Source organism: Phyllostomus discolor, chromosome 6, assembly GCF_004126475.2.
Source record: "Phyllostomus discolor isolate MPI-MPIP mPhyDis1 chromosome 6, mPhyDis1.pri.v3, whole genome shotgun sequence".
Classification (NCBI taxonomy): Eukaryota; Metazoa; Chordata; class Mammalia; order Chiroptera; family Phyllostomidae; genus Phyllostomus; species Phyllostomus discolor.
Genome location: NC_040908.2, coordinates 92,765,012 through 92,785,478, shown reverse-complemented (window position 1 = coordinate 92,785,478; position 20,467 = coordinate 92,765,012). Strand labels below are relative to the sequence as shown.

Here is a 20,467-nt window from a genome sequence, read left to right as displayed (position 1 = left end):
CCTTATCATTTATCCATTTCATAAAGGAAAAACAGACCACAAAGTATACCTTGTAAAAGTTAAAATTAATCCCAACTTTCCCCCCTCACTCTCTATGGCCCTGTACCAGCAATTTTGCATAGAAACTACACACAGATATAAGCTCAGCCTCTAGATATGGCTTGGGTCTCTCTTTCTTCTCTTGTGAGGAGAGTATGCCATTCTGTCTGTGGAGTGGCTTTTCTTGCTTGTCCTCTCTGCTCAATTAAACCTGCTTTTCCACTTTAATTTTTGTCTGGCTCCCATTTTGAATCCCTGCCTGCTCAAAGTCAAGAACTCTCATGGCTCCGGGCTTGAGTCCCCACTGGGTTCTAGCCCCTTCAGCATCCACATCACTGCAAAATGATTAGAAAGGCTAAAATTTTTTAAAAAGAAGATACAAAGTATTGAAAATATGTGGAATAACTAGAATTTTTATACATTTTTGATAAAATGTAAAATGGTACAGAGGCAGGATAGTAAGAAAGGAAAATTTGTCAAGTGGAATAAGGAAACTGATACAAGATAACTAAACAAGGCTAAACAATTTGACCAATTTACAGATAGCTAATGAATCATAAAATCTTCTATTTCATAACCAAGGACACTTGAGAACAAATGGTTTATACCTCTCTTCCCTAACCAGTGAATAAATAGCTTAAATAACCCTGGTCACAGAAACAGAAGAAAGACACCCAATTAATGCCATTTGTGCCAGCCAAACCCAAGGACAGATGAAACCAGAGGACCAAATAACAAAAACCCAATTAAAGCCAGACAGACCCAAGATAAAAGTAAATCAGTGAAGCTGACTAGAGAATAATCCCAAACTCCCTTATATGCTGATTTTGATTCATATGCATATTAAAAATGCATCTGGAATACTGATGAATATTCTGATGAAACTCTCCCCTAAGATCCTCACCTTCAGGAGAGACACAAAAACCCTCAAGATGAAGGATACCAGCAGCTCTCTCTGGAATACACCCACGCTTTTTCTAAGGCATGAACTTTTTACTTTCTCTCTCCTAGGGGTTCCCACAAAATTTGCAACTAGGGGAGTAGTGGGACAGCAGCAGCGTGTCCTGAGCTAACCCCCTGAACCTGTCTACAAGGTTCCCTTATCTCTGACTTTTCAGTGAGCTAAAACAGCCTGGCCGTAGCTAACTTCTTGTCCCTGTGAACTTCAGTCCCCAGTGAATTGAAGCAGCCCCACCTGGGCTATCTCCTGTTGCTTCTTCTGTCTTAAGCCCTTCTTTGTTCCACCATTGCTATTTTTAATAAGCATACTCCCAAAATCACCTGGACTTATGAAATCTTTCCTGCATGAATCAAGTACCCACACACCATCAGGCCCATGGCAGACCCATTCTGGGGCTGGTCCCAATGTGGTAACACCCCAATTTGAAGACGTTTGTCAGTATTTCAAATAATTAAATATGTACCTACCACATCAAAAAACTAAAGATTAAATAAAAATTGACCTCAAGGTCACGTAGATGTTGCATTTAGCAGAGAAAGCCTTGAAAGCAACTAGTTCAAAGAACTAAGGGAAAATATGTTCAAAATATTAAAATAAAATAATGTCATAATCATCACTTCTCAGCCTTTTGGCTAAGATCAGGTGTAGTATCTGTTCTTGTCAGTTTAATAATGTCATAATCACTAAACAAGGAAAATCAGTTTTAAATAACTATAAAAAGTATTCCAAATAATAGAAAAAATCTCTAATTAACTCAATAGTGGTTTGAAGATGGAAGAAAATAAGTGTCAGTGAATAGAAATTATCCAGATAAATAGAAATGATCTAATCTGAGAAGCAGACAGAATGGGATTAAAGAATAAGGGACTCTCAGGAACCATAGGAAACTATGAAATGATTTGACTATATGTGTAATTAGATAAGAGAAAGAATATGATAAAAAAGAAAACCTGATTGTCCCAGATGTGATTTTAAAAAGCCACTTTTAGATTCAACAAACTCACGAAGTCAAAGTAGAATGAATACAAGCAAACCTTTTACATAGGCTCACAATTGTGAAACTTCTGAAAAACTTAGAGAAAGTAGTGAAAATGCCAACATATTATTTGTAATCATAACACCTCTTTCTCTCTCAAAAAAGGCAAAAAAACAACAAAAAACTGATGTTGAAATAAAGACATTTCCAGATATATGAAAGCTGAGCGAATCTGTCAGCAGGGAAGCTGCATCCCAAGAAATACAAAAAGATAGACTTCAGGACGAAGGAAAATACCACATTAGGACCTGGGATCTATAAGAAGGGATAAAGAGCATCAGAAACAATTAAACATCATGGTTTCTTCTTGTAACTTTTTTATACTTAATAACTATTTGAGGAAAAATAAAAATAGTACTAACTGGTGATTACTACATATGTAGATGGAACATATGAATACAAAGTGCAAAGAAGAAGGTTATGTAAATGGAATTAAGCTGCGGTGGGGTTATATTTTTGAAAAGGGAGGAGAAATGTAAAGGTAAAATGGGTCTTTAGGAAGGTTAGAAAACTACTTTTCAAAAATATCATTAAAGGACATAAAAAGGCATGCCAGAGACTCGCAAAAACATCCCAATACATATCTCTTGTATTGAAACGAGAATTTTAAAAAATGGTAAAAAGCAACCCAATATAAAAACTCAAACTCCACAATAGAATATTAATTAATGGTCAAAAAACACACATATCCAGTATCATTGCTCATCAGGAGAATCCAAATAAAGGCCAAAATTAGATAATACTGCACTCCTAATAGAATTTCTAAATTTAAAAAGAATGACATTTCCAAATTCTGCTGAGGATACAAAGTAATTGAAACCCTAATATATCACTAGTGAGAATGAAAGGGCATACAGCTACTCTAGTTAAACACCCATTTCCCATCAGTGCTAATCCTGAGCACTCATCAAGAGAAATGAGAATATATTAACAAAGAGACTTAAACAGGAATAGCCATAGCAGTTTATTTCTGAACATTAAGATTTAGAAACAACCAAATTGTCCATCAAGAGGTAAATAGATAAATAAGTTTCAGCAAAATTATACAACAAAATTAATAAATATACAAGAATTAATGAATAATAATTCATTAATAAATAGTAAACATGAACTAACCATAGAAATAGGTAACATAATTTAATCTCAAAAATTTTATATTGAGCAAAAGAAACCAGAATGATTATCTATTATGTAAATGGTTTATGTAAAGTTCAGAACTGATACACAGATAATAAATGTTAACAGGATTAAACATAATTCTTAAAGTCATATTTTAAATATATTCACAGCTTTCTCATATTTTTGTAGGCAATTACAACTTTCCACAGTCAAAGGAATTTTCAAATAAGGCGTGTGAATATAGAGGTGCAGAAGAGACGTGAGTTAAATATCACCCTGATATGCTGGGAAAGAAATGTGACATGACAGTGCTAACACAGTGTGAGGCTTCAGTGTGATGCATGACATTTCTTTCTTTAAGATGCCAGTCAGCAGGCATTCAGAACCTGATCATGCACTTTGGGCAGATTTAAGGCTTAACAAAACAAAAGAGTCAATCAGAACTGTGCTTTGTATATACTTTCAAAGATAACACTGCCTGGAAGAAGTCACTTTAGAGTTATTTACCAAGGTTTGGCTTCATAACTAATCTTCAGTAACTATGTTCAGAGATCATTTTCACTCAGATTTGATGTAATCATAAACATGTTAAAAAGAGAACATTTGTTCGGTAAGCCTAGGACTACTTTAGAAGTGGAATATTTATAAAAGTCTGTAAACAGAAAATATAAATTCTATTTTTTTTCTTAGCTGCTTCTGGATTGAACTATGTAAATACTTCATTCTTTCATATGAATAGTGATTGGTATACAGTGATAAAGATAATGTTCATTTACAAATTCATTTTGTTTTCTGAAAACTAATACCTACTAATAAGAATCTAGACTTATTGTCACTGATATCATACACATGGTCTTTCTTGGTGACTTTCCTACAGATTGAGTTTCATCAGATTTGGGGGCAAAATTACTCTCATTTACATTGACTTAAAAATTGAACATAACAACTGCATTTTATTTAATAACCATTTTTTTTCAATCATCGTCTTCTAGACAAGGACTTTCTAAAACTAAAATTGACTAGAAGAACTCAGTTTAGGGTTATTACCATGTATGATATAAGATTCTTCCCTTTAGAGCTTGTTATATCAAAGAAAAATAAAAACATGAATCACATCATTATGTTAATAGTTATTTAGGGTTGAGAGGTAGGTGAGGTAAGGACTAGAAAATCGATTGTGTTGAAGTAAGTATTTGGTAGTTTCATGTGAAGGCAGGTGTTAAAATCTATATTACAGAAGACTGAAAAGATTATCTGATTTCCAAATCCATGAAGCAAGGAGGAAATATATTTCAATCTTCAAATTCATGAAACAAAAAATCAGATGACTGTCCACTATCTACCAGGCATAAAATAACTTCAAAGTCAAACTTACCATACAACCACAAAAGCTCAATCACATGGTTATATACACAGAGATATATTAACTATTAAGAATTAAACTTCTAACATATTAAGATCTTTTTCCTATTCTGAATATACTGTTAAGTACCATTATGATTGCCTTTGGTATTATCATAATAGCATTAATTAAGCTAATAAGTACTTTCATGTAAAGAAACACAGACAATAGATGAAATTAAACTTTAGACCTTTAATATCATCTATGTTCAGTTCTCCATTCTAGATGCTAGTTTTGAAGAAGTAAAGCCCAAAGAAAGTAACATGATTGATATTGCCTGAATTTCCAGACTACATCTTTTCTAAATACACCAGTAGACAAGGAAGAAGGCAATGAGGTCTTAGAAAAGGTACATATAATGAAATTTTGACTAAGCTTCAGGTGGTTTGCTTGTTTGTTTGTTTGTTTTCTTTTTAGGCAATTATGACAAGAGACAGGAAAAACATAAAACCATGTATTTCCATATGTTGTGAAATCAATCATTAATTAAAACATACCAACATTTAAGTCATCTCAGAATGATTCTGGTTACTAGACATTTATTTTAACACTTCAGGCTGACAAACTAAGTCAATTATCAATATCTTTTGCAAAATCAAATTACTGTTGATCATTGTCATTTTGATTCTTATATGACTGTTTCAAATCATAGCTATAAGGCAGAGGGCACACAGCCTACCACATTTCACTCACAGAGATGGAGTGGGACTGGGCACAAAGGCACTGTGTGTTAATGACACACTTATAAACATTCGATGCCTAAACAGGGTAATAGGAATTATAGTGGAAGTAAAATAGACTAGCTAATAACAAAATACCGTCAGTTTAAAATTATTTTACAAATGTTTTAAAATACGAATTTTACCTCAGAAAAAATTATAATTGAATTATGCGTAAATAATTGAATAGGTACTATGTACAACATTACATATAGTTTGCTTTCTATATGACTTTACCTGAAGTATGTTCACTTTGTTTTACTTGCCCCTTAGAGAGTCCTTTGATTCCTATGTAAATTGTTTTCTTAATGCCCTGTGGGGAATTCACTTCTAAATCTCAGGGTTTCTAGGAAAGAACTCATAAATGAAAATCAGTTCTGCTACAGTTTATGAAGTGATATTCTTTTGTTATTCACAGTTCTCATTAACTGCAACAACCCACAAGCTGCAGGGCAGTGAGGATTATCCTTCCGCTTCTTCTGCACAGTGGAAACATTTTTAGATGGACTAGATTAAATAGCTTTCTTTCTGTTTTTATGTTCAAATTATTTATCTCTCATGTATGCATGTCATCTAATTTTGAGGATTTCCTTTACATTAAAACCTTAGTTATTGATGTTTTCTCCTTCAGTAATTGACATTAAACCCTCAGAGCTCCATAAAGTTAAATTTACATTACAGTCAACAAAAAATCTCCCACTGTTTCTTCTAGCAGTAAGTATTTTAAGTGTCAAATGAAAATACGGGCTATTATTCTAAAATAGATGTTTTAGAAAATCTAGACAACCATCAGAAATTCTCCCACAGGGAAGGAAATGAGACAAATTAAACCTTCATTGAGATGAAACCTTGTAGACTTTGCCTGTCCGTCGAAGCCAAATTGAAGCAGAAGAGATTTATGAAGAAATCTGTTGTATTATACTATTGAAATACCTTGTGAACTCCCTTCTTGATATGGTTTTTAATCATTCCAAATCCATACTTGGATTTTTTTTCTATAAATGTAACAAAAGCATGTCCCTCCCTGATCATAATTCAGAAAAATGTCTGTCTTGAAAGCCCTGTTTTTCAAGCTTCAAGGTATTGAGGGAAATGAACTGCTCATAAAGGTTTGAAGATAACTTATACTCTCCCACTCTCTAGATGCATTTTTTTCAGCATAGGAAGTAATAAGTCCTTATAATTATGCCATATGTTGTGAACCTTTCTCTACTGTCCTATTCAGACTATTTATTTTCTTTGGCAATGCTTTTCTGCTGTACTTTTTTCTTTATTATATTTTTCCCATTACCATTTACTCCCTTATACCCCCTCTGCCCCCCTGCAATCACCACACTGCTGTCCATGCCTATGAGCCCCTTTTCCTTTTTGCTCAAACTCTCCCCGCCCTACCATCCTGCTCTCCATCTATGAGTTTGTCTCTATTTTGTTTATTCAGATTGTTCATTAGATTCTACATAGTGAAATCTTATAGTATTTGCCTTTCTCTGACTGGCTTATTTCACTTAGCATAATTTTCTCCAGATCCATCCATACTGTCTCAAAGGGTAAATGGTTTTCTTTTTTATGGCTGAATAGTATTCCATTGTGTAAATGTCCCATAGTTGTTTTATCCACTTGTGTACTGATGGACACTTGGGCTACTTTCATATCTGGACAATTGTAAATAAAATTGCAATAAACATAGGGGTGCTTGTGTTCTTTTGAATTAGTGTTTTGGGTTTCTTCAGATATATCCTCATAAATGGGATTCCTGGATCAAAAGGCAGGGCCATTCTTAATTTATTCCACTATCTCCACACTGCTTTCCACAGTGGCTGCACCAATCTGCAGGTTATTCTTGAATGCATTGCTATTTCCCTGAGTAATGACAGATTTGGACAAGATCAGGAGCTTAAGGGAACACTCATAATATGAATTCCACATTTGGGTTACCTTAAGAGAAAAGAAGGTAGAAAATACCCCTAAGCCCAAGTTCAAGGAATTTTAAGAAGCTACTTTTGCTAGAAATAAGAGTTGAATTAAAATGCCATTAAAGTGTTATATGACAGTGGTGTTTTATATGGAGATGCAAAAGGAAAAAAGAGAAGCAAAATATTTAAATTCTATGCTGACCCAACCAGCTCTACCAGTTGCCAGGTTTCCAGAAGAAATATGTATGTGTAGAAATAATGGAAAAAAGTAAGGTAAACCTTTACACTAACTGGCAATCTGATCAGTTTGGACAGTATTGATTGAGCTCCTGTACACTGCAGTCTTTTTCTTTATAAACCCTCAAACCAAAGTCAGCAAAAACACCTCTTCATGTTTCCCTGATGCCCATGTTGAAAGCTCTCATCTCACCATTCCAGCGAATGAAAGAGCTAATCCAAAGCCCAGCAATCAATGTACACATGCCATGTGTGCAAACATCCCCACAGCACATGAACACACCATGCACATGCATACACACACATGCCTGAGAAAGAAAGAAGTAGAAAGTCTTTTCTTAATGTTTGTTGTAAAAATGTCCAAGCATGAACTCTCAGCCTTCTGAGCCTAGACTAAACCCTGGGTTTAGGCACTATGTGAAAGGCAGAAGGAAATTCTAAGGAGACAGATGGCTGGTTCTTTACTCTTTTGGCACAATCTTACCAATCACAATTGTTGCAACAAGAGAGTGATTTTTATTTGACTAGAGCTCTGAAGTTCTCCATTTGTTTCCCACTTGGTAAGTCACTTCCTATCCCAGCTCCACTGAAACTGGTCCTGTGAAAATTATTAACTCAACAGGTGAATATGGAATTTGCTTTATCTGGGTGAACGCAGTATCCAGTGTTCTCTCCAGGGCACTGGAGTAGATCTACTGGTAAAGCAAAGGTCAATAAACTGGCCTCTTTGGGCTGACTGAGGACTATATAACTGTAAGTATAAGAAATATAGGGTGAGGATATCAGGACATGAGAGGCAGTTTGACAAGAGACAAGAAAGTGCTCCTTGCCTCCCTCTCCCTTCCTGCCTCCCACCCTTCCTTCCTTCTCTTTAAGTACTACTACAGTGGTCCCCATGGAAAGGAAAAGAAGGGGTTATAGACCAGCTGCTAATTATTTTCTTCTCAATCAGTAACTGTCAAGGAGTTGTGATGAGTATGATTGTGAAATCACATGAAACTATGTGAAATACTGTGAGTGGATAATTCTAGGGTCAGAAGTGATCTTAATCAATTTCCCAGTTAAATTATAGGTGGGCTTTTAAAAAAATATGCGTTCTTTCCTTTATCAAATATTTATTGAGTATCTACTTAAGTTCTGACCCATTTAATGATGCCTTCCTTACTCTATATTCTAACTGAAATAATCAGTGTCAAGAAAATTATAACTCCACTCCAAGAGTCAGGGTTGGGTCAATTACAATGCTAGTGCAGGAGATTCCCTTGCTGGACTTTACAAATGTTTATTCATTTACACACACACATGAGATTGTTTCTATTATTTACTTCATTTTATGCAACCAGAAATGGGGAATGAGATTTTCTCATAAATAACTTTTCCAATGTCACACAGTTAGTAAATGGTGAAGATGTGAACAGTCTACTCCCAGTGTTACTCCCAGTGGCAGTAAATCATCATGCTGCATTTGCCTGGTATTCATACATTCATAGAAGGGATTCATGAGAATTTTCACTTAAATGGAAGAAGTTAATGATGTAATATTTTGTTGGGAACCACCCTGCCTAGTTTCAGAAGTTGTAACACCCCATGGCTAAGACTGAGTGAGCGAACTTTGGACCAGAAGCCACTAAGGAGACAAAGCTTATCTCCCTGGCAGGGGTGCTACTTCTGTTCCTTTTACTTCATCCATAACTGGCCTCCAATGCTTGATTGGTTAGCCAATGATGGGTAAGATTCCCCAAGGGGGGAACACCCTAAGACAGGCACGATCTTGTGGAAGCCCCAAGGAAGGACTTCGAGAGCTATAGCAAAAAGGGGTGATGGACCCTTGCCCCTCGGCTTTGACATAGCCCGAGCCCTCATTGTGTCTGCAAGAAGTATCCTAATCTCTTGGCTGCCTTACTTCCCCTGCCTGACTTAAGCCTGAAGCAATGACAGAGGGCGGTGCAGCCCAGTGCTAGAAAGGGCAGGTTCCCTGGGTGATCAGGCCTGAGAATAGTAAAATCCTGGGAAACCTGTTTTGCTAAGAATGCTCTCAATTAAATGATAAGTATCCAAACAGGAAATGAGTTTGTTTCCCAAAGTTTTGTAGCCCATTAGCTAACAGACTCTGACTCAGAATAAGGCCTCGTAGTTCTTTGTATGCTATCTATTGTTTGATCCTTACTTCCTGACAATGATTAATGAACTTTACCCTGTATTCCTGTGCAAATTGAAACCCAATAAAAACCTGTAAAGGCAAGGATTGGTGCACTATCCTCTTGAGAGAGTGCCTGTGCCGTTCCTTTTTTTCCATAGGACTCGGTAGTCCGTGTGAAAGTATCTTGTCTCATCCATAACACTGTGGACACTGTGGGCCGGTGTCCGCGTCAATATTTAATATAAGAAAATAAAAAATAATCAAGAATGTAAAGGAAGTCAGGACAGAGAGAGGCAGCAAGAGAAATTCAAATACTTGAGTCACTTTTTATATTTTCAGAGCTGCTATTTCTGGCCTACCTGGACAGGCCATTGTTTTACTCAAGCAGAACCAAAAACCCAGGCAGATTTAGATTTGGAAGTTGAATCAGGACTTCATATGTTTTCTTCTCCAGTGTTTCAATATTAAATTTCTTTGAAATGAGAATGATGTAGATATTAGGCCCATAGAAGATAAGAACAATCTTGCAGAAAGAATTTAAATGCAAAAGAAAAAAATCGTAGGAGATAACTCTTTCTTGACTGTGAAACCAACATCTCTCATTCAGCCTAGCCAGATAACATCTTTTAATGATGACATAATAACACTGTATCTTTGCTCTGAAATCTCCTAGAATGATACACTGGGCATTTTCTTTCCATGGACTTTGGTGCAGGTAAGTTCATTTCCTCTTATGAAAAAGAAATGAGAGTAAATAAATACATAAACCACAAAATGTTGTTTTTACTTTCTTAGCTCATATCAAGACAACTTTTTGGCTCCACCTACCCACATAAATAGCCCAATTTCTCAGATCTTTTTCTTTTATTATGATTGTGAATTTTAGTTCTTTTGGTATAGTTTTCTAATCCCCAAATTAAATCTGTTTATATTTAAATTTTGGAGAGGCATTTTAAATAAAAATCAACTTAATGGGGATTTCCAATTGTAATTTTTAAGATTTGTTATAACTCAGTAGAGAGTAGTATTTGTTATACTTAGAGATGCTCAAAAGACCTCTTTATCTTCTGGAGCAGCAGCTACTGAAAATCATTCCATTGAAACAGGAGCTAAGGAGTGTAACTCCTGGGTGATGCATTATGCCTGGAATTCTACATAAATGGTTGATTTCTCCAAAAAAGAGAACACTATGGTAAGTGTTATTTTATTAAGTATTATTTACTTTGTTTGTGTATGAGCTGCTGAATTTGGGTTGCTACATATTAGAGCAATGTTTTTTTTTTCCTTTTTAAAAACATTTTATTTAGTTATGTTAGGGAGGGAAAGGGAGGGAGAAAGAGAGGGAAGGAAACACCAATGTGTGGTCGCCTCTCACACTCCCCCTACTGGGGACCTGGCCTGCAACCCAGGTATGTGCCCTGACTGGAAATCAAACCCATGACCCTTTCTTTAGCAGGACATCACTCAGTCCACTGAGCCACACCAGTGAGGGCTATTGTAGCAATATTTTAATAAATAATAAATTAATTGCTATTAGGGCAAGTTATGCATATTTAATTTTTATTTATCCCAGACTGTCTTTTAAAATCAAATAGTATATTTGACTACCCTGCCTTTTCTAACACACATGCCAGTTGTCCCTGAGATTATTGCAGTATCATCTGGCACTCCATCCAGAATTCCTTCACAAGTAGTAGCTGCTGCTGGTCCTGAAATGAAGGGCTCACACCTGGGCCTTCTCCAGAGACTTGCTTTGGCTATCAAGAGATGCCTGTAGAGTTAACACTACAGAGCTCCTCACAGCAAAGTCAAGGTTAGACTTTACTTGGACCGCATCCTTGATGAGTGACTTTCCCTTCCCGGGTCTGCTCCTCTCACTCCCTTATGGATTTTCCTTTAATAAGTCACAGGTACTTCAACATTTGCATAGGCCTAGCTTCTTAGGAACCCAACCTAAGAAGTTACCATTCCCACTTTTTTCTAACATATACATTATTATACTCTTATACTTCAGGATCCCACTAAAATGCATTTACTTCAAATTCTTTCAGTTTATTCTCTCTACTCTGATATCCCTGGCAAAAATTAATGTTTTCCTCTCTATACGATGGAACATATTGCATTTACAACTAATTTATCACTAATATACACTGTATTTATCCAAAAACCATTTATTGAATACCTTCTACATGCCAAAAATTATTTAGGCACTAAAAACACAAGGTTTGGCTCTTGTGGAGCTTATATTCTAGTGATGGGAGACATGATAAATAAAAGTAAATGAATTAATGTACAAGATAAGGTTACATAGGAATAAAGTCAATAATGAAAACCAAACTCAGAACAATAAAAGTGGAAAGCTCTTTCGATTTGGTGTTCAGGAAAGTGTTCATAAAGATGTAAGTCATGAAATTTATTCTTATGTAAAGCTAGGAACTCATCAAAGCGAGGACACTCATGTTTTGTATAATGTTGCATATCACTTAAAAAAATACCCTGACTTGAATTAGAAACTTTATTATTAATTGAATGGAATTCTTGAAAATAGTGTTCTGACTTTCTATTAGAAATAATTTTTTATTGATTGATTTTAAAGAAATAGAAGAAAGTGGGGGAGAGAGAAAGAGAGGGAGAGAGAGGGACATTGTTCCACTTATTTATGCATTTGTGGGTGTCTCTTGTATGTGCCCTGACCATGTATTGAACCTACAACCTTGGCATATAGGGACGATATTCTAAACAGCTGAGCAACCCAGCCAGGGTTCTGACTCTTTTTTTAAAATATTTTATCATTCTTTTTCTCTATAACTTTTTTATTAAATAATTTTTATTGGTATTCTATTAGAGTTTTTCCAATTTTTTCCCCATTGCCCCCTTTCACCCATCCCATCCTCCCAGTCAATTCCCACACTGTTGTCCATGTCCATGGGTCATTCCTTCATGTTCTTTGCCTAGTCTTTTCCTCTTCTTTCCACCATTTTCTCCCTCTCATCTCCCCTCTGATCACTTTCAGTCTGTTCCATGTTTCCATTCCTGTGGTTCTATTTTTTCCATTAGTTTATTTTGTTCCTTAGATTCTTCTTATAGATGATCATATGGTATTTGTCTTTCATGGACTGGCTTATTTCACTCAGCATAATATTCTTCATTTCCATCCACACTGTCACAAAAGGTAGGAGGTCCTTCTTCCTTTCAGCTGCATAGTATTCCATTGGGTAACTGTACCACAGGTTTTTGATCCACTCATTTACTGATGGGCACTTAGGCTGTTTCAAGCACTTGGTGATTGTAAATAGTGCCACTATGAACACAGGAGTACATAAGTTCTTTTGAATTAGTGATTTGGAATTCGTAGGGTATAGTCCCAGTATCAAAATGACTGGTTCAAAAGCAGCTCCATTTTTAGTTTTTTAAGGAAATTCCATACTATTTTCCACATTGGCTGCACCAGTCTGTATTCTCACCAACACTGCCCTAAGTTTTCCTTTTCTCTGCATCATTGCCAGCACTTGTTGTTTGTTGATTTATTCATGATGACCATTCTGGCAGGTGTGAGGTGGTATTTCATTGTGTTTTCAATTTTCATCTCTCTGATGCCTAGTGATATGGAGCATTTTTTCATATGTCTATGAGCCATCTGTATGTCCTCCTTGGAGAATCTATTCAGTTCCTTTGCCCATTTTTTAATTGGGTTGTTTGTTGTCCTGTTCTTGAATCTTGAGTTCTTTATATATTTTGGATTTTAAACCTTTGTTTGATGTATCATTAACAAATACGCTCTCCTGTACACTCAGCTCCATTTTTATTTGAATGATGATTTCTTGAGCCTTACAGAAGCTTTTTAGTTTGATGTAGTCCCATTTGTTTATTTTTTCCTTTATTTTCCTTTCCCTAGGAGAAATATTGGTAAAAATATTGCTACATTATATATCTGAAATTTTCCTGCCTAGGCTTTCCTCTAGCACTTTCATGGTGTCATGACTTATATTTAAATCTTTTATCCATTTTGAGTGTATTCTGGTGTATGGTTTAAGTTGGTGGTCTAGATTAATTTATTTGCATGTACCAGTCCAGATCTCCCAACACCATTTATTGAAGTTTCTATCTATACTCCATTGTATGCTCATGCCCCCTTTGTAAAATATTAATTGACCATTGTAGAGACTTGGGGTTGTTTGTGGGTTCTCTATTCTGTTCCAGTGATCTATGTGTCTATTCTTATGCCAGTAAGAAGCTACTTTGAGTGTAGTGGCCTTGTAGTAAAGTTTGATATTGGGTATTTTGATCCCTCCTACTTTGCTTTCTTTTCTCAAGATTGCTATGGATATTTGGAGTATTTTATGGCTCCATTATAATTTTTGAAATATTTGTTCTAGATTTGTGAAATATGCCTCTGGTATTTTAATAGGAATTGCATTGAACTATAAATTGTTTTGGGTAGTATGGTAATTTTAATAATGTTAATTCTTCCAATCCATGAACATGATATATGTTTCCATTTATTTGTATTTTCCTTAATTTCTTTCTTTAGTGTTCTATAGTTTTCTGAATACAGACTTTTTACCTCTTTCATTATATTTATTCCAAGGTACTTTATTTTTCTTGTTGCTCTGGAAAATGCAACATTTTCCCTAGTTTCTCTTTCTAGTAGTTTATTTTTTGATGTACAAAAATGCCACTGATTTCTGAATACTGACTTTGTATCTCACTATTTTGCCAAATACACTTATTAAGTTGAATAGTGTTTTGGTGAAGACTATAGGATTTTCTATGTACAGTATCACATCATCTGCAAATAATGATGATTTTACTTCCTCCTTTCTAATGTGGGTTCATTTTATCTCATTTTCTGGTCTGATCACTGTGGCTAGAACTTCCACTATGATGTTTAATAAGAGTGATGAAACTAGACACTCTTGTGTTGTTCCTTATCTTAAGGGGAAAGCTTTTAGATTTTGCCTGTTGAATATAATGTTGGCTGTAGGTTTCTCATACATGGCTTTTATTATGTTGAGGTATGCTCCCTGTATTCCAAGTTTGCTGATTTTTTAAAAAATATATATATATATATATATCAATGCTGGTTTTTATTTCATGCTTTTTCAGCATCTCTTGATATGATCACATGGTTTTTGTCCTTCATTTTGTCCTTCATTTATGTGGTATAGTACATTTGTTGATTTGAGAATATTGTAATACCCTTGCATCTCTGGGGTTAATCCAACTTGATTATAGTGTATAATCTTTTTAAGGTATTTCTGAGTTTGGTTTGCCAGTATTCTGTTGAGAATTTTAGCATCAATGTTCATTGAAGACATTGGTCTGTAGTTTTCTTTCTTTGTTGTGTCTTTACCTCATTTTGGAATTAGGATACTAGACTCATTAAAAGAGTTTTTGGGAGCCCTCCCTCTTCTTGATTTTTTGGAATAGTTTGAGAAGAATTGGAGTTAGTAAATCCTTAATATTTGCTAAAATTCACCTGACAAGCCATTTGGTCCAGGAATTTTGTGCTGGGAGTTTTTTATTACTGCTTCAATTTCATGAGCTGTTATCAGTCTGTTTAGGCTTTCTATTACTTGATTCTGTTTTGGAAGATTATATATTTCTAGAAATGGAATTTGTCCATTTCACTAGGTAGTCCAGTTTCTTGACATATATTTATTCATAGTAATTCTAACAATCCATCATATTTCTGTGGTATCAGTGTAACTTCTCTTTTTTCTTTGAGTTTGTTTATTTTGGTTCTCTCTCTTTTTTTTCTTGCTGAGTCTGCTTAAAGGTTGATGATTTTTTTTTCATATTTTTAAAGAATAACTCCTGGACTTATTGATCCTTTGAGTTGTTGTTTTAGTCTCTATGTTATTTAATTCTGCTCTGATCTTGGTTATTTTTTTCCTTCTACTCACTCTGGGTGTTATTTGTTGTTATTCCTCTAGTCTTTTAGATGCAGGGTTAGATTGTTTATTTGGGATTTTTTTCTATCTTTTTTTAAGTAGGGCTGTATTGCTACGAACTTCTGTCTCAGTACCACCTTCATTGTGTCACATAGATTTTGAGTTGGTGTGTTTTAATTTTCATCTGTCTCCATATACTTTTTGATTTCTTCCTTGATCTCATTGTTGACACATTCATCATTTAATAACCTGTTATTCAGTCTCCATGTATTTGAACATCTTTGAGTATTTTCCTTGAGGTTGGTTTCTAGTTTCAATCCATTGTAATTGGGGCACATTCTTGATATGATTTCAGATTTCTTGCATTTTTTGAGTCTTGTTTTTTTGTCATACCATGTGGTCTATCTTTGAAAATGTTTCATGCACATTTGAAAATAATGAGTATTTTGCTCCTTTGGGATGAAAGGTTCTGTATACAACAATCAAGTCTATTTGAGCTAGAGTGTAATTGATACCACAATATCTTTGTTGATTCTTTGCTTGGAAAATCTATCCATTGCTGACGGGGGGGGGGGGGGGGTTAAAATCCCCCACGATGAGTGTACTATTGTCAATATCTTTCTTGAAGTCCTCCAAGATTTTCTTTATGTATTTAGGTGCTTCTATGTTGGGTGCATATATGTTTACAAGGGTTATAGTCTCCTGTTGGACTACTCCATTAAATATTATGTAGTGATCTTCTTTGATTCTGTATGGCTTTTGTTTTGAAGTCTATGTTGTGTGATATAAGTATTGCTTCCCCACCTTTCTTTTCAGCTCTATTTGCTTGGAATATTTTTTCCACCCCTTCATTTTCAACCTGTGTAGATCTTTTGTTCTGAGGTGGGTCTCTTGTAGACAGCATATATGTGGTCATGTTTTCTTATCCATTCATCAGTTCTACAGTTTTTGATTGGAGATTTAATCCATTTATGTTTAATGTTATTATTAATAGGTACTTATTCATTGCCATTTTTCCATATCCTTGTTTCTTTCCCTCTCCTTCTCCCTCCCTCTCTCTCTCTCTGTCTGTCTCTTTCTTGTCCTTTTTATAGCAGATCCTTTAGCATCTCTTGTAGCTCTGGTATGGTGGATATGTACTCTTTTACTTTTCTTTGTCTGGGAAGTTCTTAATTTCACTTTCTATTTTAAATGAACATCTTGCTGGATAGAGTAGTCCTGGTTATAAGTCTTTGCTTTTCATTACCTGGAATATTTCATGCCTATCCTTCGGGCTTGTAGTGTCTCTGGTGAGAAATCAGCTGATAGCCTTATTGGAGCTCCCTTGTATGCTGCTAGTTGTTCCTCCCTTGCTGCCTTTAAGATTCTATCTTTGTCTTTAAAATTTGCCATTTTAATTATGGTGTGTCTTGGTGTAGGTCTCTTTCAGTTCATCTTAATTGAACTTTATGTGCTTCCTGAACTTGTATGCCTTTTCACCTCACCAAGTCAGGGAATTTTCTGTCATTATTTTTCAAGCAGATTTTCTATCCCTTGCTCCATTTTTCTTCTTCCAATACTCCTATAATGTGAATGTTGCTATGTTTCATGTTGTCCTGAAGGTCCCTTAAACTATCCTCATTCTTTTTTATTCTTTCTTCACTTTTTTTTGCTTTGACTGGGTATTTCTTTCTACTTTTCTTCTAACTCACTTATTCAGCCATCTGCTTCATCTAGTTTCTTTTAATTCTTTCTAGTGTATTTTTCATTTCAGATATTGTATTCTTTATTTATTCCTGGTTCTTATTCATAGCTTTTATGTTCTTTCCCATGCTGTTGTAGTTGCCCTCATGTTCTTTATAGCTCCCATAAAATTCTTTGTAGATCTCACTGAGCTCCTTGAGCATCTTTATAAACATTATTTTAAACTCTACGTCTGATAGACTGCTTGCCTCAATTTCACTCAGCTCTTTTTCTGAGGATTCCTCCTTTCCTTCCAATTACAGGTTATTTTTTTCTCTCCTCATTTTAAGTGACTCTTTTTTGTTTGTTTCTGCATCTCAGGTTAATCTTCTTTGCCTACATGATTTCATGGGGTGTATTTCTGTGGTGTGAGCTCTGTGGTACTGAGGGCTGAAGTTTCTTTGGTCTCCTGATCTGGTCTCCTGATCTCCGGATCTTGGATTGCCCTATATTCAGTTTATATGGGCTCTCTTATTGCACTGGTGCTTTGATTATTGATGGCTCATTTGTTGGTGGATTTTCCCTTCCAGCCAGCTGTCTGGGACTCACAACTCACAGTGTGTCTTATATGCTGTTGTACAGGTAGGTGCTGGTTAACAAAGCAATACAGAAAACCAAACTCATGCCAGCAAAAATACCCACTACTACATCAGCAATATCAACAGCAAACAATTGAGCAAAGATTTAAAAAGATGGAGAGAGTTTTAAGAATATTGTAAGTTAAGAAAAAGGGAATATGAGATGACTGAAGGAGAGAAAATTATTTTGAGTGGGAAGAGAGAGGAGAAATAATAAGAGTAAGGAATAGTAACAAGGTGAAGAAAGGGAGAAAAGAAAATTTAAAATGTAAGTAAAACAGGGAACAGCAATGGCAAAATGGAATACCAAAGGGAAGAGCATAATATGAGTTTTGAAATAAAATTTAAAAGGTAGTGGACTGAAAGGAACATAAATGCAGAAAAAACACAACTGGTTCAATAAAAACGACAGCTGAGAACAATAATAAAGGTGGAAAGAAAGTAAGAACATTGTACAAAAGAGAAAAGAGAATATGAGATGTCTACATTAAAAGAAAATGATTTTCTGCCCTAGTTGGTGTGGCTAAGTGGACTGAGCACCAGCCTGTGAACCAAAGGGTCACTGGCTCAATTCCCAGTTGGGGCACATACCTGGGTTTCAGGCCAGGTCCCCAGTTGGAGGTGTGCAAGAGGCAATCACACATTGATGTTTCTCACTTTCTCTTTCTCCTTCCCTTCCCCTTTCTCTAAAAATAAATAAATAAAGTCTTTAAAAAAAGAAAAAAATATTTTGATAGGATGAGGGTGGAAAAATAATAAGAGTAAGGAACAGAATCCAGGCTCAGAAAAGGAAAAAAAGCAAAATTTCAACCTCAAACAATCAAGGGCAGGTGGAAGGCAAAATGAAGTAAAACAGGAGGAGAGTAATGTATGAGATTTGAAATAAAAAATAGTGAACAATAAGAATGCAGTTGAAGAAAAAGAACAATAACCATAATATCCACCTGGAATGAGACATAATTTATAAAAATGGAAAGGAAATACAAATATTATAAGAATGAGAAAAGAATGTGAGCTGACTAAAGGAAAGAAATATGCTTTTGAGATGATAGAGAGAGGATAAATAGTAAGAGTAAGGAATAAGAGCAAGTCATAACATAGGGGAAAATAAAATTTACACCATAAATAAGAAAGAGCTGGAAGAAGGCAATGGGGTAAGACAAGGGAATGGTACAATATGAGATTTGAAATAACAATAAAATAAAAAATACATAAAATCTAAATAAAATAATGAAAGACAAAGAATAGTGAATTAGTTGAAATACAATCGAAGCAAAAGAAGAAATATTAACAGTCTATGAAAAGGAAGAACAAAACACAAATTCTAAAGAACGACAAGGTGAAACCCATCTAAGCAGTTTGGTGTTCACCTCCTGACTTCTCTTTCTGGATCTGCCTCTGTCTTTTTATCAGCTCAAGGTCCCAGCATGGGTCATCCAGCTTCTGGCAGCACTGCCTGTATCCCTTTCATCTCATCCTAAAGGAAACTTCTGTTGTGATTGGAAGGGTGGGAACCTCAGGTCTCCCCTGAGAGACACTGTTCGGTCTTCTGAGATAACTGTGGATGTGTTCTCCCTGCCCCTGCATCACCCATCTTGGTTTGCCTCAGCTAATTTCCAATAGTGTATACTTTCTGGTGAATTAGATGTCTATTTCACGGGAGAGGCCAATCTATGTATGAGAGTCAGCTCTTTCCTTCTTGGTGTTGATGACAGCTCTGTGTGCAAGCCAAGGCTTGGCAGGGCCCTGTTTATCTCTTGCTGCACTGATTTCTGATCCTCCTGCTTTGTTGTCTTCCATGAAATAGGTCCCTAGGAACCAGTGTATTTTGTCTCCATGACAGAAGTTCAAAATGGACCCTTTAGTATTCCTTTTTCTGTCTTTCTCCTGTGGATATGTACTGTTCAGGGGATTCTTGAGGCTGAACTACCTGTTTTGCAAAGCTTCCGTATTGATGGTGCTTTTGATCCTGAAGGAGGTGGGGGCTGGGTGCAACCTTCCCTTCCCAGAGGTTTAATCTCTGCTAGGGAAAGGCACTCTGCTGGCTATAAATAATCTCAGGTGCTCAACTCATACCTACCCAGTTCTCAACCCACTGTCCTCACAGCAGACAGATTCCTGATCTCTCCACTCTGTGTAGCCTCCACCCTCTCATCTCCACCAGGATGGAGCCAAGAAATCCCCTCACTATATAACTGTCTGATCTCTCTGCCCAGTTTCACTGAGTGCTAGCAAACCCTGCCTTCAATCCTCTCCCTTGGCTGGCAAGATAGCTGTACACAGGGTCCTTGCCTAGCATGCCTCAGCTCCCTTTAAAAAGGTCCCTCTGAGAATTCCTATTACAGCACTGAGTCACTGTCCAGGTTTCATATACACCACCTCTCAAAAAAGCCAACAGTCTCTTCCAGTCAAGGCCTGCCTCCTTCATCTGACCTAGGTGCAGGCAGAATCCCTCTCTCTCTCTGGGACTATGTCAGTTGGTGCCACTGCAGCTATGGCTGTGCTACTTGATGTTTGTGTGTGTAGCCTGAATCTCCCCTACTTTGTATATTTGTCACTTCTGTCCCAGGTCTGGGGTTTCCCTGCCCTGGGAAGGAAAGGAACCTTAAAGCTTTGATCTCTGACCAGGTTCTCTGCTGAAGATTTAGTATTTGACTCAATGGTACTCTAACAATGGTAATTTGAGACTTACTACTGAAAGGCTATC

At 36.0% G+C, this 20,467-nt stretch overlaps 1 pseudogene; it reads left to right on the top strand.

Annotated features, from left to right (window-relative positions):
- Positions 1-1,612: 1,612 nt before the first annotated feature.
- On the top strand, positions 1,613-1,729 carry LOC114501248 (annotated as a pseudogene).
- The last annotated feature ends 18,738 nt before the right edge of the window (positions 1,730-20,467 follow it).